At 42.3% G+C, this 27,159-nt stretch overlaps 1 protein-coding gene across 1 annotated transcript in view; it reads left to right on the top strand.

Annotated features, from left to right (window-relative positions):
* Positions 1-3,576: 3,576 nt before the first annotated feature.
* ZNF438 (zinc finger protein 438) overlaps positions 3,577-27,159 on the top strand; it is a 101,173-nt gene continuing 77,590 nt past the window's right edge. The window contains exons 1-3 of the mRNA XM_065400143.1: positions 3,577-3,645; positions 7,132-7,216; positions 7,728-7,797. The gene's annotated coding sequence lies outside the window, so the exon portion shown is untranslated. The remainder of the gene's footprint in view (positions 3,646-7,131; positions 7,217-7,727; positions 7,798-27,159) is intronic.

Below are 27,159 nucleotides of genomic sequence, written 5' to 3'. Positions count from 1 at the left end.
ATTCAGGTCTTGAGTAGTCCAGGCAAACAACGCACGTTACAACAAAGCTTAAACTTGTTCTTCATAATTTTAAAAACAATACTAGCTGCTGATTTAATTTTAAAAACAGCAAAAAAATCCACCTCCCTTTCCATTTCTTATAAGGAGTCTTGAAGTTTAAATCTCCTCAGTATGATAGATATGCTTGCTTTGATCTGCTTAGCTCTTGGAAGTCCAGGGGCTCCAGGCTGCTGGCCCTGTGCTGTCCGGGGTCCCTAGGGACAGCTCTGTCTGCCATTTGGGAATTTTTTTCCCAAGAACCCCCTGTTCATGAAATGTTACCCCCCCGGGGTTCACGAACCCCAGTTTGGGAACCACTGCTATAGACTGTTTTTTCATTCACAAAAATCATAATTGAAACTTAATTTTAAATAAGTCCACACAGTGTGACAGAGTTGTTTATTAATTTACAAGTGACCCATGGATGATGTGCTCCCTGATTTTACTTTATGATAACCCTGCATCTAAATTGTAACCAGCTAAGTCTCTAAGATCCCTTTAGTCTATAGAACAAGCAACAATAGAAAGTAATGTTTGCATCCAGTGCCTTGGCATTCATTGTTGCTGCTTTTGGTGAATCAATAAATCATTAACTGGTTACTAAGATTTGTCTGTCTTCAGTTCCAGTTATAATCATCCCTTCTACCACTTTGTTTTTAAGACCAATTCACTTACAAAAAACTTTAAAATATAATTGAAGTTACTGCTTCACTTTCATGACTTCTTGAACTCTTCCAAACTCAGAACCACAAACTCATAGAGAACCAAGAAGTGCTAATAAAGGACTTCTTACATAACACCAAAAAAAAGTGTTAGAAAAAAATACAACTTTACAACAAAAAAACCCAGAAAAGTCACTGTTGAAATACTGCTTCACAGAAACTTAGAGAAATCTAAGGAGTGCTAACTACAACTTGTTCAAATTATTCCTTCTACCACTTTAAGACAACTAATCCAAATTTAAATAATTTACTGTTCCAAATTTCTGCATTTATTCTTACCAGTGCAGAAAGATAACTGATAATACTTCCTATAAATGGTATATTAACCTTTTCTGTGGCTGCAGAATAATATTTTACAACTTAAGTTTACATCATTGCATTATTACAATCAGGCCCCTTGTCTCTTTAATTTAGGCAAGAACAGATTAAATCAATAATCTTTGTGTTTTAAAAAACAAAGAGCTGTTAAATGCAGAACTGAGCTTGCATGTCATAAGGAAATCTTTTTTTTTTTCTGGATGGCATCTAATAACTGTTTTATACTAATTAATTGTTCAGTCTGGTGATAATTTACCTGTATTATTGATTGCAGTAATGGTCTTGATTAAACAACTCTAACTGGATTTGTATGATTGATACAAAGAACTAAAAAAAAGTAGAATTTTTTTGGAACCTTATGATCATTCTTTTGAGAACTTAAAATCCAAAGTCCTATCTATTTGGCATGGATATTGAAGATTTTTTTTAACATTCATAAAGGTAAGGATTTGCTCTGCTCTTGTGCTCTAAAATTTGCTCTCCCTGCAGTGTAGTGTGTTAGTTGATTGCCACTCTTCACTACAAAATTAGTTGTATTTAAATGGTTCTGTAGTTGCAAAGCATTTTGGAATTATTGGGGAGGAAAGGTGCAAAATAAATACATTATTAAACACTAATCCTAGGTGACATTGATGCTGCATTTTAGATTAAGAATTTTGAAGCATAAAAATAATTATTTCAGTTAAGCCAAAGAATACTCTGGCAGAATAGACTAATGAAAGGGCTATATGACTCAATATCTTGTCATAACTTTGGTTTCAGAGATGAGTAAAAATGGCCTTGATGCCAGTGTACTGATGTTTTGGTCACCCCATGTTTATTCTGCCAAGATACAGGTACTTGTTGTATCAGCACTCAAAATAATGAATTCTGGTTCACATCATTCCCAATGCAAAGCTGAACACACAATTTTATATTTTTCCAGTAGGGAACATTCTAATATACCACCCTTCTCTTCCTTTTGATGGTTGGAAATAAGTGTTTCTCAGTATCCCCAAGCCTTCAAAAAGCTTGAGTCAGACACAAAAACTATCATAAGACTGGTTTAAAAATTCAGAGATTAAAATAGAGAGGCAAGGTGGGTGAGGTAATATCTTTTATTGGACCAACTTCTGTTGGTGAGAGAGAGAGAGAGAGAAGCTTTAGAGTTAGTTACATATAACTCTTCTTTAGGTTTGGGAAAGATATGAAATTAAAATAATCAAACTACAAATAAATAAAAATGTATTTGCCGTTTGGTTATTGGGGGGGAGGGATAGCTCAGTGGTTTGAGCATTGGCCTGCTAAACCCAGGGTTGTGAGTTCAATCCTTGAGGGGGCCACTTAGGGATCTGGGGCAAAAATCAGTACTTGGTCCTGCTAGTGAAGGCAGGGGGCTGGACTCAATGACCTTTCAAGGTCCCTTCCAGTTCTAGGAGATGGGATATCTCCATTAATTATTACTATTAAGCTTGCAGGGGAGCTTGCACCAGCTCTTGTCCATCCCTATCCCTTGCATATTTACGGCCTCTCTGCTGCTCTCCACCTTCCCTTCTCCCATCCACCAGACCAGACCAGCAGCCACCTTTGCTGAGTGTAGCTTGGCTTCAAGCTCACTAAAAATAATGGGTGCTGACCACCTTCATTGGTGGGGGTGGTCAGACTTCCTCAAACAAAGATCAGAGAGATATGATGGCAATCTAGCTTGCAGGAACGTTTGCTTGTCTCCTTAGGAAATGACGATGGCAAATTTTGTAAATTTAATGATGGTAACAGTGAGTCTTAAGGAACTCTAAAGAAACCCACCAGCAGCAGTGCTTACAATAAGCTCTGGGTTACATGTGTGGGGGGTCTGGCACTCCTGCCCTTGCTTTTTGTTACCTAGGCCATAACCTGGTACCAATGACCAAGCCCTGCGCTGGTGCCACTACACTGTCCAACCCAGCAGCAGTGCCCCCACCCACCCCTGTGCTAATGCCAAAGCCCTGGACTGGTGACACCATAGAGCCCAGCCCAGGTGATGCAGCCCTAGTGGCAGTGACGCAGCCCTGGACCAGTGGGGCTGTGCAGCATCAGGTCCGGCAAAGGCTAGCCTGGGTGTGCATGGTGGTAGCACGGAGCAGGTGAGTGACACACCCTGGATTTTAACCCAGTGACTGGGCGGGGTGGGAGAGGGGAGTGGCAGAGGGTGCAGTTAGGACCCAGTTCCTCCAGGGGCTGCCCCGGACATGGGGATGTAATGGGATCGGCTCCCTGTGGCACCAGGCTGCTTGCGCACGGGTAAGGGAGCGTGGCTGCAGGCTGCCTGCCGGCCCCGGCGGCGGGGAGGGGCGGGCCCTATTCCCAGTAGCCCTTTCCCCGCCGCTCCTCCCTCAGCGAGGGCGACGCAACACCCGCCCCGCCTTCCCGCCAACTCCGGGCCGGGCGAGAAAGGGCAGGCCGCGCCTGCGCACAAAGGTGCCGGAGAAGGGGGTGGCCGGTGGAGGACGGGAAAAGACAAGAGGTGGCCGCCGCGGGGCGGGGGCGGCGTGACGTCAAGGCGCGCCGTAGCTCGGGCGGCGTGACGCAGGCACGCAGAGGGAGAGCTGTAAGTTCCCTTCCCCCCGCTGTTGGTGTTACGGGTCCTGCTTGGGGGGTGGGACGTGGTGGCTTCTCACTGTTCCGGGCAGCCTCTCGCTACAGGCCTCGGGCTTCCCGCCTTCCTCCCCCGCATGGGGCGGCTCCTGGACGTGCGCGCTCGGACAACGCCCCGCCGGTCCTGTCCCGGAGGGTGGTGCTAGGGGAAGCGGCGCCCGTGAGCGGGGGCAGAGCTCCCGGGCGCATGAGGGGGATGGCGCCCTGTCGTGACCCGTTACTGAGCACCAGCCCCTCCCCACACACCCCGCCCCGAGAAGGGCCCTGCCCCGCCTCCCCACGGGGCCAGTCGCCTCCCTGGATTGCGCGGTTATTTAATTCCTGACGCGTGGCTGTAGCTTGCGGAGGTAGAGTCCGCGCGGCCGCTGCCAGGGCTGAGCGGTCTCCGGCAGATCCTGCGCCCGCCCAGCCGCTCTGTCTCGCGGCGGGACAACAGAGGGCCCCGCCTGGGTCACGTGCTGCCCTTGCTGTTGCCGCTCATTTTGGTTGTGGCGGTATCTTCCCGATTGCCCTCCCAGGGTTGGGTGCCGCCTCAGGCCTAGCTTCGGCCCCGTGTGGCGGTGCCAAGGAATGGGACTTTTAAGTCTGAGAAAGCAATTTTCAAATTTTTTCTCCTCTAATGGGTAGGGCGGTTGCGCTGTGGGAGGGTAAACGGGTCTCCCATGGAGACAGCAGCGTGACTTTAGAAGTGTTCCAGGCGATGCATGTGTTGCATATGGTCATTGTGACACTCCCTGGCAGTGACACTGAAATGCATCACATCTACAGCATGCTTGAGTTCTAGGGTATGTCTACACTTGTAACGCTACAGCGGCAGAGCTGTAGTGTAGATACTGGTGTGACAGAAGGGGTTTTTCTGGTCACTGTAGTAAATCCATCTCTCCCAGGGCCTGGTCCACACTAACCCCCCACTTCGAACTAAGGTACGCAAATTCAGCTACGTTAATAACGTAGCTGAATTCGAAGTACCTTAGTTCGAACTTACCGCGGGTCCAGACGCGGCAGGCAGGCTCCCCCGTCGATGCCGCGTACTCCTCTCGCCGAGCTGGAGTACCGGCGTCGACGGTGAGCACTTCCAGGATCCATCCCAGAAGATCGATTGCTTACGGCCGGACCAGGAAGTAAGTGTAGACTTGCCCCAAGAGGCAATAGGTCTGCAGAAGAATTTGTCAATAGTGCAGACTGTACTGGGGCTTCCGTCTGCTTAACACATCTCCCAGGGGATGTGACTTTTTCACGTCCTGAACAATATAGCTAGCTCTGCCGAAGTCTGAATAGGTGTAGAATAGGCCTTCATAGATTTGAGTTTCTAATGCTAAGAGTTGCTGAATTCTTGCTGTGCGCACCAAAGTGCTGATGCCAGCCATAATACAGCTATACAAAAACCTTGGTATAAGTTAGATTTTGAGTTGTGTTTAATGTGCAAATGTAAAAGAAACACGCTGTGCTCCAATATACTTATAGTGCCATCAGATGCAAGTTTATATTCAAGACATGCAAAAAAGGGTCCACTATGTTAGCGTTCAGTATTTAAAAGTTATAGTAATTGGGATTTGTACCGTGGCTTTCATTTGTGGATCTTAAAGTGCTTTACAAATGGTACTGAATTAAGTCTCATGTGAGAAGCAAGGATGCATTATATTTGGTGAAACAGGCACAGAGAGGGAATGTGCCCTGCATGAGGTTTCAGAGCTAGTCTGTGGCAAGACCCAGCTCTGTGCACTATCTACTAGACCAGTGGTCCCCAAACTAGGGTGTATTCCCTAGATGGGTGCGGAGGAACATTCAGGGTGTGTGTGGCAGGGCCCGGGCCAGCCCCCACAGGAGATGGGAAGGGAGTGCCACTCGGCTGTGCTCCACCTCAGCTCTGCCATGGCACTGGCTCCCAACTGTGGCCCCGCTCTCACCCCCAGCTGCGGCCACAGCCTTAGCCCCCTTATTCCTGTCCACATGCCTTCCCCCCCCCCCCCAGTTGCAGCCCTGGTTCCTGGGGGTGACACGGGCAGGGGTGGGGGGTGCCACCAGGAAAAGTTTGGGGACCACAGTACTAGACACTGACAGTTCTCCCATAAAGTATAAATATTATTTGTAAGCCACCAGATGGATGTGAGGCTTTTACAGCTTTATAAGGTTTCCTCTAAAGCCTCAGGATTTTCAGTGGGGCCATGCAATCAGAAGGGACATAGCATTCATGCATGTTGCAAAGCTCGATACCCACCAGTTTTTGAATTCACATAAAGGAGGGTACAGTATATAGTCTTTACCTCACTAAAAAATAAATGGGAGGGAATTCCAAGTATAATAGTTGCCATGGAGGAAGGCCTGAAGATGAAAATGGAAGAATAAAAAGGCAGTGTTGAAGAGGCAGTTTTGGAGAGATTGTAGTAGTGTATTTAGTGGGAGGGAAGTTGGAATTAAACACTTTTGAAAAGCAAACAATTTGGCTTTATTGTCTGAATGTTTTGCTTTGGTGGAAAAACTACACCAGTACCAGGCTTGAAGAAAAATTGTATACAACATCTTTTCTTGGAAGACTTTTATCCCTTATGTCAGTCATTTTGCTTTTCCCCCAGCTACTATCTTGCTCTCATTGTTAATGTTAACTGAATGTTTTCCATATAATACATCGATTTACATTAACCACCTAGCCTTTAAATACTATGGCACTATGGAGTTATACAATAATTGTGTGCAATGTCATAGGTTTTAAATTGGACCATTCAGTAGATAGAGTAGCTTGTCTCAGTATTTCCTTTTCAAACTCAAACACAGCTATACCTCATTGAGTGCTAGTCCTGTGTGAAGTTGAGAGTTCAGCCCTTTATTTGTATTCAGAATGAAATTTTACATTTCTTCTCAAAGCAGATGTGTATTTTTTTCCTACTGTGGTAACTTATTTTCTTCTGACTTAAAAAAACCCCAAAAGTCTTTTGGCCAACATCAAACATGGACATTTTTGGCCAGGAAAGAATGTTTCTGAAAGTTATGACTGAGCGGAAACGAGTTATGATGACAGTTATACAACTGTTATCATTAAGTTTGCAAGATAATATGTATGCTGATGTACTAAAATGTGCATTTGTAATATCTTTACATAGCGTTCTAGTTTAATTATTAAGACTTTTCTTGGGTGAGGATGATTTATGAGGTTAGAAAAAATAGTATTGCTACATGGCTGCAATTCAGATGTTAACTCTTCTCAGTGCTTGTCAGAATAATGGAATTTGAGGTACTTTGATATATTATATAATATAAAAATATTTTTTTCCAAACCTGTATGAAGAAAAATGTTGGTTTCTTGAGCAGCCTTTATATTTATTGTAGTTTTATTAAGGACATGAACACTGGCCGATTAAGCAAATACAGCATACTTCTGACTTTATTTTCATGTAGTTTTAGAAATATAGTTAATGTGACTTTTTTTTTTTTTAACATACAGGCATTATGATTATGCTACATTAAACTCGAACATTCTTTATATGCAACCTGAGCTGTTTCACGGATTTTTGTGTGTCGTTAAAGAGGTAATGTGTCATTTATGGAACTATTTTAATGTTTTAAATATGTAGGTCAAAACTCTTAGTTTTGTGTGTTCTTCGCTGGCAGGTGGGTGTAATGTCACATCACGTGTATGTGTGATTATCTTGCGAGAATGCCATGTTAATTTGAAAAGTTTTTAGCTGGAAACATTATTGAAGCTATAGTATTAGAAATTATGTATTGTTTTAAAATGAATAATAAAACTTGTGATGCTTTAGATTTTATTAACTTTTTAGCAATATTAATTCAAAGTACTTATTACTGTGATTTCTAGTCTAAAACTACTTTTAATGTACTTTAAGCCTTCTAGCAAAATTAATTATATCTGTTAGTACCATTCAGGAAAACAAATTGTAATGGGATTCTACTTTAGCAGTATTTACTGCTTTCTAAAATACGTGTCACAGTACCTTTGTACAATGCCCAGGAATTATTTTGTGCCTTTGTGAATAAACAGTAGACCAGAATACTTCAATATTCTATATTTTACTAAAGGTAATTGCTGGGATGCTTTTTGACGTGGATGGAATGTTTTATTGGCTGTAACGCAGCAGGATGAATAAAGGTAAGTACCTCAAAGTAAGAGAATCAATATCGTTACAAAACATTTTAACTTGCTAATTCTTAGGCCTGGTCTACACTTCAAATCTAGGACAGTGTAGCTGCAGCGTTCAGGGGTATGAAAAATCCACACTTCTGAGCACTGTAGCTATGCTCACCTAACCGCTGGTGTAGATGTGGCTATGTCAACAGAACAATGCTTCCACTGACTGAGCTTCTGTTGCTCAGGGAGTTGATGTTCCTACAATGATGGACAAACTCCTTCTGTCACTGTAGGTCGTATCTACACTACAGGATTATACCAGCAGAGCTGTGGCATGGTAGCAGTGCCATTATTGTCCCCATAGCATACACATGGCCTTCCTGTGAAAGACTGCAGGATTCATAGACTTTTTCTCTTTTTAAAAAGAGAGACTTAGAAAACATATCACAGAGTTTCCTTGAATCATAGAATATTAGGGGTGGGAGAGACCTCAGGAAGTCATCTAGTCCAATCCCCTGCTCAAAGCAGTACCAACACCAACTAAATCATCCCAGCCATGGTTTTGTCGAGCCGGGCCTCCATCCAACCTCTAAGGATGGAGATTCCACCACCTCCCTAGGTAACCCATTCCAGTTCTTCGTCACCCTCTTAGTGAAATAGTGTTTCCTAATATCCATCCTAGACCACCCCCACTGCAACTTGAGACCATTGCTTCTTGTTCTGTCATCTGCCACCACTGAGAACAGCCTAGCTCCATCCTCTTTGGAACCCCCCTTCAGGTAGTTGAAGGCTGCTATCAAATCCCCCCTCACTCTTTTCTTCTGCAGACTAAATAACCCCAGTTCCCTCAGCCTCTCCCCGTAAGTCATGTGCTCCTCGTAAGTCATGTCTTTGAAAGATTCACTGTGCATATATTTGACCCATTAATTTTTTTATTCAAATACACAGGTGGGGTTTTTTTTTTGGTGTCTAGCTTTTTAGTGTTCTTGGATATAGTAGGTAATGTTAAGAAAAACTTTCCTCCAGTCCACACTGTGAGGTCCTTGTATTCAGGAGTGAGGGTAGCCCCTATTCTCACAAAGTCCCCACCAGACCCTTCTTCAAGTTTCTTATAATGTCCTCCTTCAGTTCGTATCATATGAGGGGTTTTCTAAGCAAAACAAACAAAAGAAAGGCACTTTTCTCTTTCCCTTATGAGAGAGGGTAATTCAAGTGACAGAAAAGAAAGGTGAAGGTGGTCTGTCTCTTAGCCAGTCTTTCAGGAGGTGTTTCAGTGGGTCTGTTGCCTTTAATTAAGGGCTACCTCCAGCCTCTACTCTTAGGACATTCTTCTTTGCAACTGGTCCATGCAGCTCCAGGGGCAGTGAAGCTAGAGACTGTCTCCTTCTTGGCTGATCTCCATCTGAGGTCAGCAGTCTCTGAAGTATAGCAGTCCTCTCCCTGTGACAGGTTTTCCCTTTTTAAACTCCCTGCATTCAGGCAAAGCAGGCCTTACAGGTGTGCCTGGTTGGTGTTGGATGAGCCCAGAAGAGTTGGCTAGTCCCCTTGCCACCAGAGTAAGGTGGTGCCCCTTCACAAGAAGTCCATTCAAAAATGTTTACGGTTCAGCAGCAGTGAAAAGATTAGCACTGGTGTTTATTCTTGCTTGCACTCATGTTGGGCTTGTGCTGTTGCATGCCAGAACTAAATGCTGCATTATTGATTTTTTTAAAATGCTGAATAAGGGACCACTGTGTGTGTTGTTTTGTTTTTTGTTACTTTATTCTTATTAACATTTTAATGAGACATAATTAAAATGTTCCCCTATAATGGAGACCCAAACACAAATGTATTGGGTTAATACATGAGAACCACAGCAAGAAACATATTAGTATACTTTCATTACCTAGGCAGAGCGAAATGAAAACCTTTCCCAACAGAATAAAAGATACAAATCACACTTAAAAATAATTTTTATTTTGTAATGGTTTCTTTAAAATTTTGAAATTAAATACAAATGTCATTATTTCATGTTTTCCTCTCTGCCTTCCTTCTCTGTGTGGTCAGTATTACATGAGGTCTTTAGTGCTAATTTAATATATCGTGTTGGAGAATTCTACCTGGTTCTTTGCAGCTCTGCTATTGTAGTCTGGTCAAGTCTTTCTGAAAAGCAAGATAGTTTAGCCTCAGCTATTTTGTTTGCTCTCATAGATTCTAAGGCTAGAACGGACCATTGTGATAATCTAGTATGATGTCCTAGCACAGGCCATAGAAATTCTCCAGAACAATTCCTAGATCAATATCTTTTTTAGAAAAATATCCAATCTCGACTTAAAAATTGTCGGTCATGGAAAATCCACCGTGATCCCTGGTAAATCATTCCAGTGGTTAATTAATGTCACCATTAAAAATTTATGCTTTATTTCTAGTCTGGATTTGTCTAGATTCAGCTTCCAGCCGTGGGATTGTGTTATACCTTTCTCTGTTAGATTGAAGTGCCCATTATTAAATATTTGTTCCCCAGGTGTAGGTACTTATAGACTAATCAAGGTACTCCTGAACTTCTGTTTGTTAAGCTAAAGAGACTCAAGGAGTTCAGTCTATCACTATAAGGCATGTTTTCTAATCCTTTAAATCATTCTCGTGGCTCTTCTTGGACCCTCTCCAATTTATCAACACCCTTCTTGAATTGTGGATACCAGAACTGGACACAGTATTCCAGTAGTGGTTGTACCAGTACCAGATAACAGAGGTAAAATAACTACACCTACTCAAGATTCCCTGTTTATGCATCCCATGATCGTATTCGCTCTTTCGACTACAGTGTCACACTGGGACCTCAGGTTCAGCTGATTATCCACCAAGATCCCCAAATTGTTTTTAGAGTCAGTGCTTCCCAGGATAGAGTCCACCATCCTGCAAGTGTGGCCTACATTCTTTGTTCCCAGATGTACACCTTTACATTTAGCCATATTGTAAATATATCCTATGATGTCAGCTATAAGTGCATCTGTGATTTATGTTAATGCAATTGTGACATGCCCCAGGGTACAATCTGGACTATTGGACCGTTGTGCCCCCTTAACTCTCCAGTCTGGTATGTACTATGCCCTGCTTTGCTGTGTGCGTTGCCTCTCTGCCCACTCACCCCAACCATTCAGGTCACACCCAGACAACTACCAGAGTGCTATGCCCAGCCACTCTTGAATTACATATATTGTGACACCTGCATATCATTAGTCTCAGCCTTGCACCCCAGAAATGTACAGTCTTTTACTGTTCAGTTACTTGCTAAGCAATACAAGCTCATAAGTCCATCATTTTATCAAAGAAAATTAATATGTACCAGCCTTTGTTAACCTGAGAAGAGATTCCACAAGCCCTTCAGCCAAAAACACACAGGTTTAGATAAAACATCAAAATAAGTTTATTAACGAAAGAAAGATAAATTTTAAGTGATTATAATTGGTATAAGCATAAAAGGTCAGAATTGGTTGCAAAAAAAAAAAAAAAAAAGATAAAAACCACAGTCTAATTCCTAAACGTTACCAAGCAATGTCAAATCTGAAACAATAAGGTTTCTCTTACCCAAAAGCCTACAGCCGTCTGTGTTAACTGGAAAAAACTTTTTTTTCAGTTAGCAGTTTTTTCCAGTTAGGACCACTCCCCCAGTTCAGTGGTGTTTATGTCTTTCAAATGATCATGTTGCCTTCAGTATAGGTGGGAGAGGAGAGGTGGTCTGATAATGTCACTGTCTCTTATTTTATACTCTCCTCCAGCTGCTGGAATGATCCTTATTGTGTCATGAGGTTAGGCAACAACCCCCCCTCCCCCCCCTTTGCCTAGGTGCTCAGCACTCAGTCCTTCGTATGAATTGCAAATTCTTGCTTGCACTTTCTGTATACATGAGACTTGACATGTAAGGCTTGTGTTTACAGTTCCTTTGTTATTTCTAAGGATCTGGTCTGTGGCCTTTTCCCAGACTCTCAACTTGTTTCAGTAACAAACACATATTAAAATCTCATAACTTCATATACAGCAATGATGCATACATTTCAACAGAATATTAATGTTCAACGGATGATGACTTTTCCAATATCTCTCAAGGCATACTTCGTATAAAATATATCATAACTATATATAACTGGTGAATATGGGAGTGCAGAGTTTTATTTTGAGGTAGTGGGTGTTACAGCAGTATTTTGGGTGTTCTGAGTCCTCTCCTATAAGTGGCTTCAGCTGAGTCAACATTATAAATGTTTTGTTTTTTTTAAGAACTGATGTCATGGATACTTTTAGCATAGTTAAACCTTGTAGGAGGATGTTATCACATATTGTGGAGAAACATGATGAAAATCTTGCTAATAAATATTAAAAGTATAATCAAATTACACTAAAACACTAACTGTAGAACAATTAACCTGTGGTGCAATCGACTTATGTTCTTATTAAACAAAGATACAAAACTATGCAAATATTTAATTAACGAGAGATCATCTCATGTTTGCTTACTCTGTCTTTTAAACACTTTAGGAGAGAACTTTATTTCATCACTTAAATTGTAAAGTGCCCTTGGATCATTGGTTACCATCTGAAATCACTTATTATAAGGACACTATACCAAGATGCTTTCTTGGAGGGATGCTAGCTAATCTATGTAAATGACAACTTTTGTATTCAACTGTCAGTGTACTTTTAACCACTGCAGTAATGTAAAGGAAAATAGTAATAAGTAGGTTGATACATGATTCAGGGCTGCACCCTGTTGTGGTTTCCTCATTTCTGGTTGTGGCTCATGATGTGAAACACTTGTAATTTTCCTGGGAAACATTCTTTGCACTAGCATCTGGAAAGAGTTGAATTACTGATCTGTGGAATTATGTAAAAAAACAAACAGAATAGTTTCTGCAATATTTTGAGTTGTTACTGATTTAATTTTAAACCATTGTACGAAGCATGGCACTGCAATTGCAAGAAATGCGATGATTCTTCAATTGAATTGTTCAGCATGTATTATGGTATATATTTTCATGATTTCATTTCATAGCAGCTTCACCTTGATTTGTTATATCATCTAGTCCATTAACACTATTTTTATTCTGCAACAAATCTACAATTTCATTTTATAATTGAGGACTGTTTAAAAAGTTCAGAACCATCTGTTTTTCAAGAACAGTGTTGGCTTTTGAAAAAAAATAACAATGTAACAACTTATTGCCTGGAAGCATATATGTGCTGAGACATACTGGCAGTTTTTAAATCAACACTGGATGTTGTTCTCTACAAATTATGTTAGGGGAAGTTCTGTGTTATACAGGAGGTCAGACTAAATGATCACAGTGGTTCCTTCTGGTCTTGGAATCTATCCTTTGTCCTTCACTTTTCTGGCAGCACCTTCAACAGCACTCCCTTCTCTACCCAAGCCATTTGTGTGTATGTAGAGGTGATAATGCCCAGGGGCACTCATTAAAGTTGCAATCCCTTACAACCACAAACATCAGAGGAGAAAGGGAGGTGGAGGAGACCAAGGTATTCTTGTGGCTGACTTGGATACTTGACAAGGAGTAGCAGACATAAATGAGGTAGGAAGGCAGCTGGCAAGGTATATTTGGTTCAAAGAGATTTAAGAGTTGCAGAGGAAGTTAACCAAGTCTGGGAGACTTAGCAGGATCCATGAGTGAACTCATGGTGGGCACGTCTTCACTACCACCTTTGGTCAGCGAAAGTTACATCAGTGTACAGCTGCTGAAGTTTGTATATAGCTCATTCAGGTGCATGCTTGGCTGCTTGCTGTTAGGAATCAGTGCTTGCAGCAGAGTAACCTAAATGCGTGCAACTGGCCTGTAGTAGGCTGCATGATTGGCTTAAAGCCAGCAGCAACAGTTTGGTGGCTGCTCAAAGCATTTGCCCATGGCTGTGATGGCTTCTGTGCCTGCTTTTTCCTGCTTTGTTCCAGCCCCGCACCTGTCTTGGCCACAGCCATGCCGCTGCCTTGCCTTGTTCTGGTTCTGACCCTCAGCTCAGATTCGTGGCCTCTGACTCTGACCATTGGCTCTGGCACCTGGCCTGTGACTCTGGTTCAGATTCTGGGCTCCAACTCCTGGCTTCTGACTCTAGATCTGATCCCTGTCTCTGGTCTCTGACTCCGGTTTTGACCCTAGGCTCCGATTCCTGGCTACCAGCTCCTTTTCTAATCTCTTGGCCTGACTCCTGTTTTGACCATTGGGCATGACTTCTGCTCCAGTCACTAAGCATGACCACCCATGTCCTGGTCATGTAACACTTGCTTTGGCGCTGTACATAATTCAAGTATTTGTAGCACTGGGTTCCTGGGGCAAGGCATGCACATCCCTGTTTTGGCACTAGCTGTGGAGTATCAACAGAAAAGACTACTTTTCTATGGTTATGCAAGCGTTGGTGGATCATTAGGGATGCTTTACTGATATCAGTGTGGGCTGGTCAGGGAAGGTGTTTGATGCTTGGGGGATAATCTGCCGCCAGGGTGGTGGGCGGAGATGGAGTGGCTGACTTTGAGCAGCCAGACATAAGGGACATTACAAGAGCTCAACGTGGAGCTATGTGGTTGAAGGAGCCTTTGAAAGAGGACTTTAATGGTCAGCCACAGTAGTGTTCTGTGCTAGACTGTTCTCTGGGCCTGGAGCTTTGGGTGCTGCTGGGAATAGTGTAATGCTTTCTGTACGTTTAAAAATATGAGCAGATATTTTCCTGAAGGTATGAGTTTTATGGTGCTTGCTGTACATTTACAAGTAGTATGTGCTTCGAGTACTGCTGTGTATTCTGCAGTAAGTGTTGTGAACTAATGACGAGAATTATATTCCCCAAAATAGAAAGTTACATGGCAAAAGCAGTGCAGAAAAACAATGTGCAAAAAAGAAAAATTAATGGAATGGGACTTTGAAATTGGAAAGGCAGAAAACATTTCTGTCCATTTCAGTACACAAATGTACTCCATCATGGCTACACGTACAACAGCAGTTCTCACAGGTCAGTGTATGTGAAGTTGTAGTTTTCCTTGATGTGCCCTGGTTGATAAGAAGACATGGTTATTGACCTTTCAGCTGTGGACAGCACCACTCTCAAGCCCTAGCCATAGTGAGTGTGGTTCATCAAGTGCAAGAAACAGCGGGAAAAGAATTTCAGTTGCATGAAACGATAACGTTTTGATCCCTATTCCATGGGTACGAGTATAGGGCAGTGGCACTGGCACTGAATATTGGCACTATTTTCCATAGGTGGTGGTGGTTTTAGCTGATATCTCACTCTTGAGGATAACTAAGGCACAAAGAGCACAGCTGCTCCTGGCATCCCAAAGCTGTCTGGGCCCATATGCCGCTAGCCTGTTCCACTGCAATGGTGCCAGCCAAAAGTCATCACAGTGGCATGGGAAAGCAGCCTACCGAGGAGGAAGAAATAAGGTAGCCATCCCTAGAAACCTTCAGGAGAGGATTTTAGGGTATATCCATGTAAGTTTCATAGAGACCTCTCAGGAGGATACAAGGGACATCCCTATGAACATAATCTGCGCTGCATGGCATCTCCTTGCCTAACCCAACAGGAGAATGAAAAGCAGATGCCAACTCTGCCTCTCTTTGTTATACAAGAAGGGGTAACGGTACTAGTAAAACAGTGAAAAGTTGATACCTGTGTCTTGTTAACTTTGAGTTGGGCTGGGCACCATATTTAAATTTAAATGTGGTAAGGAAAAATGCATGTGCACATTTACTAGAGGTTTCTTCCCACTTCTTTGGGTTCATCCATGTTTGGCTGGCAGACTGGCTAAACAGCGGTGGAGTCTCGAGCAGGTCCTAGGTCATGGCCTCCTGCTTAGTCTTCCTCTCCTCTTCTTCACTGTTCATGGTTGAGGTCTTTTGTTTCAGGTTCTTCTGAAGCATCCATGGTGTTTTATGAGATGATGATGGGGTCTCTGTCAAGTATGGCATGCAGCTCATTACAAAAGTGGCAAGTCTGCGGCTCAGCAACAGATGGATTATTGCGCTTCCTGGCCTTGTGGTGTGCCTGGCACAGTTCTTTGCTTTCATGCCGCATTGCTGCTGCTCCCTTTTGTACCCCTTTGCCTGCGTTCCACATGCAGTCTGCTCATAGATGTCCACATTTCGGTGGCTGGTCTATAGCTGTGCTTGCACAGCCTCTTCTCCCCACAGGCCCAGGAGATCCAATACCTCCTGTCTACTCTAGGCAGGAGTTTGTCTAGTGCATGAAGCTAGCATAGTTATTTGGGCAGTTGGACTCAAAAAGGGATAGCTGCTACATGTGCTCATCAGGGTGGGCCATCAGGAAAAGGCCTCTTCAAAATTACTCATGAGGTTTTAAATAGGGATATAAAATGTTAACCGACATTAACAGTTAACCCCTGGCTACACGATGTGGCGCTGGCTGCACCCCTGCCACGCCACTCTGGCCCTTGGCCATGCCACACTGGATACTGTCCAGACCCCAACCCCACCCTGTCGGCTGGCCGGCCAACTGGTCCCAAGAGCAACCCCAACTCCTCTTCCTTTAATCGGTTAACTGTTTAAATGATCAAATTTTAATCATTTAAATGGTTAACTTTTAAAATATTTACATCCTTAGTTTTAAAGGGGAGGTGGCTTTCAGTCTCCGTGACCCCTGAGCAGTGGAGTTTAAAATTGTGACCAGAGAGGTCACTGCCACAGGGAGTGGGGCATTGTGGGAAAGGTGCCGGAGGACTAATAGGGTCAACTTCGTCAAGCAGTGTCTACACTGGCATGGTGTTGACATCAGTAGGTTGACAATGATTCCACACCATTTGGGGAGGTGGTTTTATTGCATTGCTGTAAGGGGGCATTTACGTCAGCCAGAGACCAATTTTGGTGTAGACGTGCACAGATATGTTGCAAGGTGACTTATGTCAACGTAACTGTGTAGCATATACCAGGCCCTTAAATGATCAGTGGAATCTGAGTTCAGTCTTTGGAGAGAATCTTTTTTCTCCAGGAGAAGTTTGAGTGGGGAAAAATTAGACCTCTCAAGTTGCCACAGCCCAAATAATGAGACTCAGTGTGTGACAAAGACCCAAAATGAGGGAAACAAAAACTATCCATTCAGCAAACTGAAAATCCTGTGGGCTCCTTTCTTTAGTGGAAAGAACTCTTTCTATAATCTCAGTTTCATGATACCTTTAATTTGAGGTAAATACTTTACACCACTAAAAGTGAGGGGAATATATAAAATTTGTGTGGAATATAGATAACTTGGATAAAAATGTGTGATATCCCTCAAAAACGAGATACATAGAAGTAGTATGGGAAAGAGTGCTTTTGGAATATTTGTGAGAGGAGAGAGGCTAGAAAAGTGTGTGAAGAAGGAGAGAAGGGATACTGCAGTCTACTGTCTGTTTCAGAATATGTCTACTTCCACAATATGAAGTCAAAGACATAAAAGACAACAAAAAAGATTAAATTTCCACAAATATTTATCTAATATATGGTGTTTTAAAATTTTAACTATTTTATTTTAATACATATTTATACATTGTTAAATCCCGGAGTTTTTCATCAAAAGCTTCTATTTCAACATACTTTGATGCTATCTATATACTCTTGAGTAGGGTAGTAAGGGATCCCTCTGAATCTCTATATGGCAAGTAATGAACAATGTTAACGACTGAAAAAGGGCTTGCTTTCTTTGTTCACATTCCTCTCTCATGGTATATACATAATAAATTTTGCTGTCCAGTTGCTTGAGTTGCTATGTCATTATTTTGTGTCCTGCAGTTTTGACAGGACATTGGATAAGAATGCATGTTCATTTATAGGATTTCTCTGCATAATTTCAGTTTCATAGCGTAACTCTATAACAAGGCCTTGGGCTTTGGGGCGTGTATCCCAGTGCGCCGGGGTGGCTATCGGGCCCTTTAAAACAGGAAGTGGTAGTCACAGTGCACATGATAGGAGCAACCATGTGGCTTGCAGTGAGTTAGATATAAACTAACTCCCCTCCTACACAGGGGCAGTAGGCTAGAGCAGTGCTTCTCAAAACCGGTCCTCCACTTGTTCAGGGAAAGCCCCAGGTGGTCCAGGCCGGTTTGTTTACCTGCTGTGTCCGCAGGTTCGGCCGATCGCGGCTCCCACTGGCCGTGGTTCGCCGCTCCAGGCCAATGGGGGCTGCGGGAAGCGGCGCGGGCTGAGGGATGTGCTGGCCACCCTTCCTGCAGCCCCCATTGGCCTGGAGCGGTGAACCGCAGCCTGTGGGAGCTGCGATCGGCCGAACCTGCAGATGCCGCAGGTAAACAAACTGGCCCGGACCGCCAGGGGCTTTCCCTAAACAAGCGGTGGCCCTAATTTGAGAAGCACTGGGTTAGAGAGATCCAGAGTTAAGGAAGCTCTAGTGGTGAGTCTTTCCCTACTAACCAGGAAAGGGCTACCTAATAAGGAAAGCTGTGTCCTTTCACTTCAGAAGGCGGGAAAGGTCTGTTAGTGTGTTTGCATTGTTTTGAGCATTTTTGCATCATGTATTTATTAATCACCTCCCTGAGTAGTTATAAGGACATCAAATTGAATTTGAGCACTGGGCTTTTTTGGACTGCTCCAGCTGGTTAACCTGTCAATCCACCGGTTTACGAACTGGTAGTATTGTACGACTGCTTGTTGGCTCAGATGTCTTATTAGCCTGCTATTTCCATGAATTAGAACTGGATGCCACAAGGGATGAGCCTCTATCATTCTTTAGCTTGGTGATCTCTCAATCTTTTTCAGCCCAGTCAGAACAAAGTGGATGGTCTGGAGACAGCGTGTATTCAGAATTAAGGGAATAGAGTTTAAAATATATATTTTCAACCCAGTGTTAATCTCTCTCCAATATTTGTTATTCCTTAAATGGTGAAAGTACATAAAGCAGAAAAATATTGTTATGAAAATACAAAGGCATATATTGCATAAAAATCACACAGATAAGATTGTGGGTGTAAGACGCTATGCGATGAATCGAGCAATCTCACACTACCAGTCTACTGGAAAAGTACCTACAATTAATAATATGTCTGGGTGTTCAATAGACTTTATAGTTGCTGTATTGAACACATTTTTCTGCTTTGTTGAAAGAGGAAAACAATTTGGTATTACCTTTGGAAAAAAGTACTCTTCCCTGCACCTAAATGCTTCAGCTGCCTTTTGTTATATTCAAAAATGGTTTATTCTGTCCAGCAAAGTGGAGGGGAAGAACTATTGGGCAAATCTTTATATTATATACACGGTATCCTTCTAAAACCCCCAACAAACTGCCTTTGACAATATTGTTCCTAATGTCCAGAGAAGAAAATGACCTTGAAAGCCTTTGATCTCCCCCCCCGCCATTTTCTGCTTCCAGCAAAGAAAATGGAGACTTTCCAGGAGTCACTTCCTGTTTAAGGTGTTCCCACCTGGAAATCCATTTACAGGTCAATCCCATCCATACAACTCTTGAGGATATTTTTCTTTAACTAAGGATTCATCTCAGGACTTTTGTTGTTTTCAGAGATCTTTGGCTTGTATATCAGCTAGTCAAGTTTCCATCAAGGGTGGAAAAGGTTATGGAAGAAGATGGCACTGGGTATCTTAATGAACTGAGTATTTATGATGAAATTTGTCAGCCAGCCAGTCTGCTTTTTTGGCATCTTCAAAATACTACGCTACATACAGACTGAAAGCAAATGAAATTAGAATAAAGATCCAAGTGGTAGACAAAAGCACTAAAAACAAATTGCAGCCGAGAGCCACTCTAACAGTACTCTGTCCTACAGAATTCTGCTCCCTCTCCTAATAATGTCTTTTTAACTGACATGCTCTCATGGATCCACAGGATAGGTGCTATGCCCCCAACTTGGAACAGTCTCTTGTAGGAACCCCTGATATGTGCCAGACCGCCAAGTGGTCTCACTCTTCCTTCAGGGTAGGCTATTTGGCCTCACCACCTGCTGAGATTGAACCTCTGGGGCTTCAGCACTCCCGCTTCACACCGTGAGCTCTTTTCAGCGAGTCCAACTGAAATAGACTCTTGGTAGACACTTGTATCGTCCTCAGGGATTAATGCACCTCATCATGTATTTACAGGGACACTCAAGCAGCGTTTTAAAAACAGTATGGTTTATTAGTCAACTGGAACACAGCATAAAAATTCCTTAGGTTAGCATAGAGAAATGAAAGTTAAAGCATAGTCCATGCTGGTCATTCCAGGGTAATCTACCAACCACACTGTAATGAACTTCATTTTCAGGCGCGCTCTCTCTGTGACATCCTTCTTTCTGAGTTCCACCAGGCTGTGAACACTCTTGACTTCTAGTTTAAACACTATGGCGACATCATTGCAGGAAAGCAAGGAATACAGGCTTAGCAAAGGAATTTCTTAATCAATGACTGTACTCCTTAAAGGCACTCCAGAGTTACAGATCTTTGAAAACAATAAAAGTCCTGAGATGCACCCTCCCCTTGTCTGAACTTATTGTGAATCCAAAGTCTTAGGGCAGGTCTTCACTACAGGGGGGGGGGTTGATTTAAGATACGCAAATTCAGCTACGCGAATAGCGTAGTTGAATTTGACGTATCCGAGCCGACTTACCCCGCTGTGAGGACGGCGGCAAAATAGACCTCCGCGGCTCCCCTTCGACGGCGCATACTCCCACCTCCGTTGGTGGAGTAAGAGCGTCGATTTGGGGATCGATTGTCGCGTCCCGACGAGATGCGATAATTCGATCCCCGAGAGATCGATTTCTACCCGCCGATTCAGGCGGGTAGTGTAGACCTAGCCTTAGTATTTCAGGCTGAGCAGGTCTCTTCTGTTGTCTTGTTCCTGTAAGCCCTTGTTGTCTGGCAGTGATCTGTCCCCTCCCTGTCATCCAGAGCAGAACCCTGTTGTTAAATAGAGACACTGTCTCCTTGACATATGCTGTGAGAGGTACCCAATCTTCCATGTAGAACTACTATTCCATGGTAGTGAGCCAGTCACAGAGAGATAATTAAGGCTGATGGCCCTAGATTAGTCATGATGGCTTCTCAGTGTTGGTCCTTCATAGGGTGGATTGATTTAAATTGAGATTTAAATATTGATTTCAGTCACCAAGTAGAAAGTCTACATTTAAATCATTATTTTAATTAACTTTTCCATTTGTACTTCAGTTTTTTTCTAAAGAAAAGTGCATTCTCATTGGCTGATATTACTATTAAAACATTGATTTACAACAAAATAGAGCCTTTACACTAGATTTGGTACGTCTTTAACTTTTTGCTCATGATTTGTGTCAAGCTGCATTAGGATGGTAATTGGAATTTAATTAAACACACAACACAGTATATAAAATATTTTTTGTTAGGCCAAACAGCCTTAAATGTTTTGGGTACATAAACTTCTCTTATCAAAATATGTTTCACATTTACAACTAAATGATAACATAAGAATGGCTATACTGGGTCAGATGAAAGGTCCATCTAGCCCTGTATCCTGTCTTCTGACAGTGGCCATTGCCAGGTGCCCTAAAGGAAGTGAACAGAACAGGTAATCATAAAGTGATCCACCCCCTGTTGCCCATTCCCAGCTTCTGGCAAACAGAGGGTAGGGACACCATCCCTGCCCATCCTGGTAATAGCCATTGATAGACCTGTCCTCCATGAATTTATCTAGTTCTTTTTTGAAGCTTGGTATAGTCTTGGCCTTCACAACATCCTCCGGCAAAGAGTTCCACAGGTTAACTGTGTTCTGTGAAGAAATACTTCCTTTTTTTTGTTTTAAAACTGCTGCCTATTTCATTTGGTGACCCCTACCTCTTGTGTTATGAGAAGGAGTAAATAACACTTCCTTATTTACTTTCTCCACACCAATCATCATTTTATAGACCTCTATCATATCCTCCCTTTGTCGTCTCTTTTCCAAGCTGAAAAGTCCCAATCTTATTAACCTCTCTTCATGTGGAAGCCGTTCCATATCCTGAATAATTTTTTTGCCCTTTTCTGAACCTTTTCCAATTCCAGTATAACTTTTATGAGATGGGGCGACCACATCTGCATGCAGTATTCAAGATGTGGGCATACCATGGATTTATATAGAGGCAATATGATATTTTCTATCTTATTATCTATCCCTTTCTTAATGATTCCCACCATTCTGTTAGCTTTCTTGACTACTGCTGTACATTGAGTGGATGTTTTCAGAGAACTATCCACAATGACTCCAAGATCTTTCTTGAGTGATAACAATTAATTTAGACCCCATCATTTTATATGTATATTTGGGATTATGTTTTCCAATGTGAATTACTTTGCATTTATCAACTTTGAATTTCATCTGCCATTTTGTTGCCCAATCACCCAGTTTTGTGAAATCCCTTTGTAGCTGTTCACAGTCTGCTTTGGACTTCACTATCTTGAGTAGTTTTGTATCATCTGCAAATTTTGCCACCTCACTGTTTACCCCTTTTTCCAGATCATTTATGAATAAGTTGAATAGTACTAGTCCCAGTACAGACCCCTGGGGGACACCACTATTTACCTCTCTCCATTCTGAGAACTGACCATTTATTCCTACCCTTTATTTCCTATCTTTTAACCACTTACCGATCCATGAGAAGACCTTCCCTCTTATCCCTTGACAGCTTACTTTGCTTAAGAGCCTTTGGTGAGGGACCTTGTCAAAGGCTTTCTGAAAATCTTAAGTACACTATATCCACTGGATCCCCCTTGTCCACATGTTTGTTGATCCCCTCAAAGAATTCTAGTAGAGATTGGTGATGCATGATTTCCCTTTTAGAAAAAACATGTTTACTCTTCCCCAGCAAATTATGTTAATCTATGTGTCTGACAATTTTGTTCTTTACCATAGTTTCAACCAGTTTGCCTGGTACTGAAGTCATGTTTACCCCCCTGTAATTGCCAGGATCACCTGTGAAGCCCTTTTTAAAAATTGGTGTCACATTAGCTATCCTTCAGTCATTTGGTACAGAAGCTGATTTAAATGTTAGTTTACAAACCACATTTAGTAGTTCTGCAATTTCACATTTGAGTTCCTTCAGAACTCTTGGGTGAATCCCATCTAGTTCTGGTGACTTATTACTGGTTAATTTATCAATTTGTTCCAAACCTCCTCTAATGACACCTCAGTCTGGGACAATTCCTCTAATTTGTCACCTAAAAAGAATGGCTCAAGTTTGGGAATCTCCTTCATAGGCTCAGCCATAAAGACCGATGCAAAGTATTCATTTATTTTCTCCGCAGTGGTCTTATCGTCCTTGAGTGCTCCTTTAGCATCTCGATCGTCCAGTGGCCTCCTGGTTGTTTAGCAGGCTTCCTGCTTCTAATGTACTTAAAAAAATGATCCATTAAAGAAACCGGGATTAACTGTAGTCAGTGAATGAAACTGATTATTTCAAATCAGTCTGGGAAAATTTTCAAATATGCCTAAGTGAAAGTGACTGGAGCTTAAATTCTTACCCTCCTAAGTCCCTTGAAAAGGAGACAGCAGTCTCCTAAGTTAGTTAGGTTGTCCTTTAAACTGTTAAAACTAGTAGATCTCATCCTTTCCGTCCTCATTTTTATTCATAGACTGGAAGAGAATAAGTTTCCTTGCTTTAACTACCAATTGATTTCTCAACTTTGAATTAATCAGACCTAATGAAGAAAATATTCTTTCTCGGTCTTCAGAAGAGGCCAGAGCTGTCAAAAAGCTAGGTTAGTACTTCAACAAACTCTCAAACTGTAGTTCCAGGGTCTTAGCTAGTGACTTCCACCATTTCAGTGGTGTGACTTTCTTTAAACCATCATCAGCAAACATATGCTGCTTGAATGGTTTACCTCCAACCATGAAGTTTATTATGGCTGGCATGATTATTAGATGCCCAAGTCAAGCATCTAGTCTGAAACTTTGGATTGAAAATATTGGCAAGAAAATGCTAGGCCATTTCCTTGAAGTGCCCACAACCATCCAGAAGCAAGGGCTGGTAGTTACTGGGCAGATCAGTGTTTTTTCATGAGCTGGAGAGTGTTTCTATGGTGGGTGGAGTCATAAATATTCATAATTTGAAAACTGAGTCAATCAGAGCCCAGATAGGGAGAAGCTATAAAACAGGAGTATGAGACCACCCAGGTTCACTCAGTGGATGATCCTACTGAGATACATGCATAGGCGGCAGGTTTGTATAATTTTTGGTGCTGTCCAGAATGGGTCTAATCCCCTTCCCGCCTTGTAAGCCGATATATATTTTATTAAATAGTGTAAAAATGGACTGGAAAGCGTAAGCGTTTAAGTTTCTCTTTATTGCACAATATCACTATCGTAAGAAAAAATTATTTAACTAAGAATATCAACATTATTAATACTTTTTTGAATACGGAAACGACGATACACTCTTTAATCAATAACCCTCAAAAGCAAATACTTTCTAAAATTAAAACAAATATAGCCCCTTCTTTTGTGATGTTCTTCAGGAGGCAGCAAACACTTTTTGTCATTGTTTGGTTCTTGAAATGAAGTCATCCAGGAGACTTGCAATGTCCAATTCAGAGGTAGAGTTCTTATGAACATGCAGAAATGCCAAGTGATTTAGATGTTCGTGGCCCATTGTCGTTCGAAAATAATTTTTCAGTTGGCGCAAGCAACTGAATGATCGCTCAGTGGTGCAGGTTGTAGTTGGAATTGTGTAGAATAATTTCAGAATTGTAACTTCTGACAACATGTCACTCAAGCCTTCGTTTTGTTTTAGAAATTGCTTCACTTCACTGACTGAATTAAGCTGGCAATTTCTCGAACTGCAAATATCACTTAACATTTCTAAATGAAGAAATAGCTTCTCCGTGTTAATGTCACCATGGAAAGCTTCACTTACTGGGACAATGTCCTGTTTCAATCCATTTGCTGCATCAGTTATAAGCTTCTCCAATTTTACTGCGAATGTAAAGCTTTCTGTTGAAAACCTCTGTTCAATGTCAACTTTGGAAGCATCAATGATCTCAACATATATTTGATGAAAATACTCTTTGGGGTCACTGAAGGTGTGAGGAAGCCTTCCATGGTCGAGCCATCTCGGTGGCTTGTGTTTTCTCGGGAGTGTAGGATCATTTAAATAAAGATTTCTTGCCTTCTCTACTGTTCTTTCCCAGAAGTGACTGTATGATGAGTCGGTGCGCATCCCACTCAACACATCTTGCAGCAGGCCAGCTTTCTTCATAACGCTTGTCAATGACATGTTTGGGCTTTGAATTTTTGCATTAGCTTCTTCTACAGGACCCATGGCTTCACAAGAACTGTTAGTGTAAAGTACGTTGAAAAAGATTGAAGTTGCTTCGAGAATCCACTACTTTTTAAGCCAAATTCATCGGAAGAGTAACTAAGTTCATCTAGGCAGTTCATCGTGGCCTTGTAGTTGTGGAGCAGTGATTTAATGCTACTGATCCTTAATGTCCATCTTGTTGGGCACAATGGTCGTAAAGAAGATTCCCCTTCACTCTGAAACTCTCTGAATGATGCCATACATTTTGGTGACTCCCTGAAGGCATTGATGAGATCTTTCACCATCGAAAACATATAACGACACTCTTGAATATTATGCAGGGCATCCTGCGTGGCAAGGTTAAGGGAGTGTGCAGCACAGTGCACAAATTCTGCTCTCGGCTCTCGATCCTCCACTCTGGCTTGGACCCCAGTAAATTTGCTGGACACATTGCTGGCTCCGTCGTAACACTGCCCCAGCAATCATCACACCTGAGAAGTGTGGGGAGGGATAGCTCAGTGGTTTGAGCATTGGCCTGCTAAACCCAGGGTTGTGAGTTCAATCCTTGAGGGGGCCACTTAGGGATCTGGGGCAAAAATCAGTACTTGGTCCTGCTAGTGAAGGCAGGGGGCTGGACTCGATGACCTTTCAAGGTCCCTTCCAGTTCTAGGAGATGGGATATCTCCATTAATTATTATAATTATATTATTATAAGTGTATCTTCCACAATTTTGAAAAGAGAAGCAGCATTCATTGCGTCAATTTGGTAAAACCCAATAAACTCCTCATAAATCTCCCAGTCTTCACTAGAAAAGAGCCTTAAAGAAAAACGTACTTGTTCTTTTCTTGCCAAATCGGTAGTCTCATCCATTACAGTGGCATAAAACGTAGAGGCCTTTATCTTTGGCACAATTTTTCTTAGCACCATCATTGCCATCATTTTGATTATTCTGTTAATAACTGCATGTGACAGCCACTTGTATTTTGTGCGATTAAGCCACTGTCTCAGTTCCTCAGAATCTGTACTGTGTAGCAACAAGAGCTGCCTCAAATTTGAATCACTCTCGTTATGTCCACGTAATGCTATTCCTTGTTGAGCTAGGTACTGAACACTGATAAAAATGTGCAGTGCAATCCTAGCTGATTGTGATTCTTTTCTGCAACTGGCTGACATTAGAGCAGAAACATTTACCTGTGATTGCAGAGCAGCATACATTATTACCGCTTCCTTGTGACAGGAAGATTTTTCGTGTGATGTAAAACCACGCAATGCGTGTCTCCAGTCTTGAAATCCAGACAAAATAAATGTTGGTTCGGCCTTCGTAGAAAATATTAAGATCTTTTCAGAACAGACTGAGCAAAAACCTCTGTTTAATTTGCTATTGTACTCCAATCACTTAAATCTTGATAGCCAAGATTGCTGAAAACTTTTTCTTATCTTTCTTTCTTTTGTATAACTTCAGTTTGAAAGCTGGGTGTCGAACTCAGGCCATCACTTGATGATTTACCCTTTTCTTCTTTTTCTCTGGGTAACTTTATTAAGAATTTATCCATTGTTGATTATTAGTGGTCCTACAAATCAAGAATTTGTTGCTGGGAGAAAATGAAGCTACAATGCGTCGGCGCCACAAGATTACAAGGGTCAATTAAAAGTGGAAAGTCAAAAGCAGCACTCGCCTGCTTCAATATATTATATTTTGTTGTACCTGTTGTGACGAAGTGGGAATGTTCTTAATGTTTTCTCTGAATACTGTGTGGGTGCCTGTTTCCACTGCAAGGTGCCAGCTGAAGGTGTTGGAGAACAAAGAGATCAGGTGGCCTCCTTGTCCGGAAAAGAGACAAAGGCCAGAGGAGGGGCTGAAGGGAGTGTTAGTTTGGAGCTGGCTGGGGCGACGGGGAGAGGCCCAGAATTTGGGTCTGGGCTCCCCACCCCCCAAAATGGACCTGGCTGAGGGGTCCTGTTTTCTATATCTACAAGCTTTTAGACTGTGTTCCTATCGTCTAATAAACCTTCTGTTTTACTGGCTGGCTGAGAGTCACGTCTGACTGTGGAGTTGGGGTGCAGGACCCTCTGGCTTCCCCAGGAGCCCCGCCTTTGTGGACTCGCTGCGGGAAGTGCACGGTGTGGAAAGGCATGCTGAATGCTCCGAGATCAGACCCAGGAAGGTGTAAGC

The sequence above is a fragment of the Emys orbicularis genome, chromosome 2 (genome assembly GCF_028017835.1).
Source record: "Emys orbicularis isolate rEmyOrb1 chromosome 2, rEmyOrb1.hap1, whole genome shotgun sequence".
NCBI lineage: Eukaryota > Metazoa > Chordata > Testudines > Emydidae > Emys > Emys orbicularis.
The sequence above is the reverse complement of the archived record's forward strand: the minus strand, read 5'-3'. Positions and strand labels throughout refer to the sequence as shown.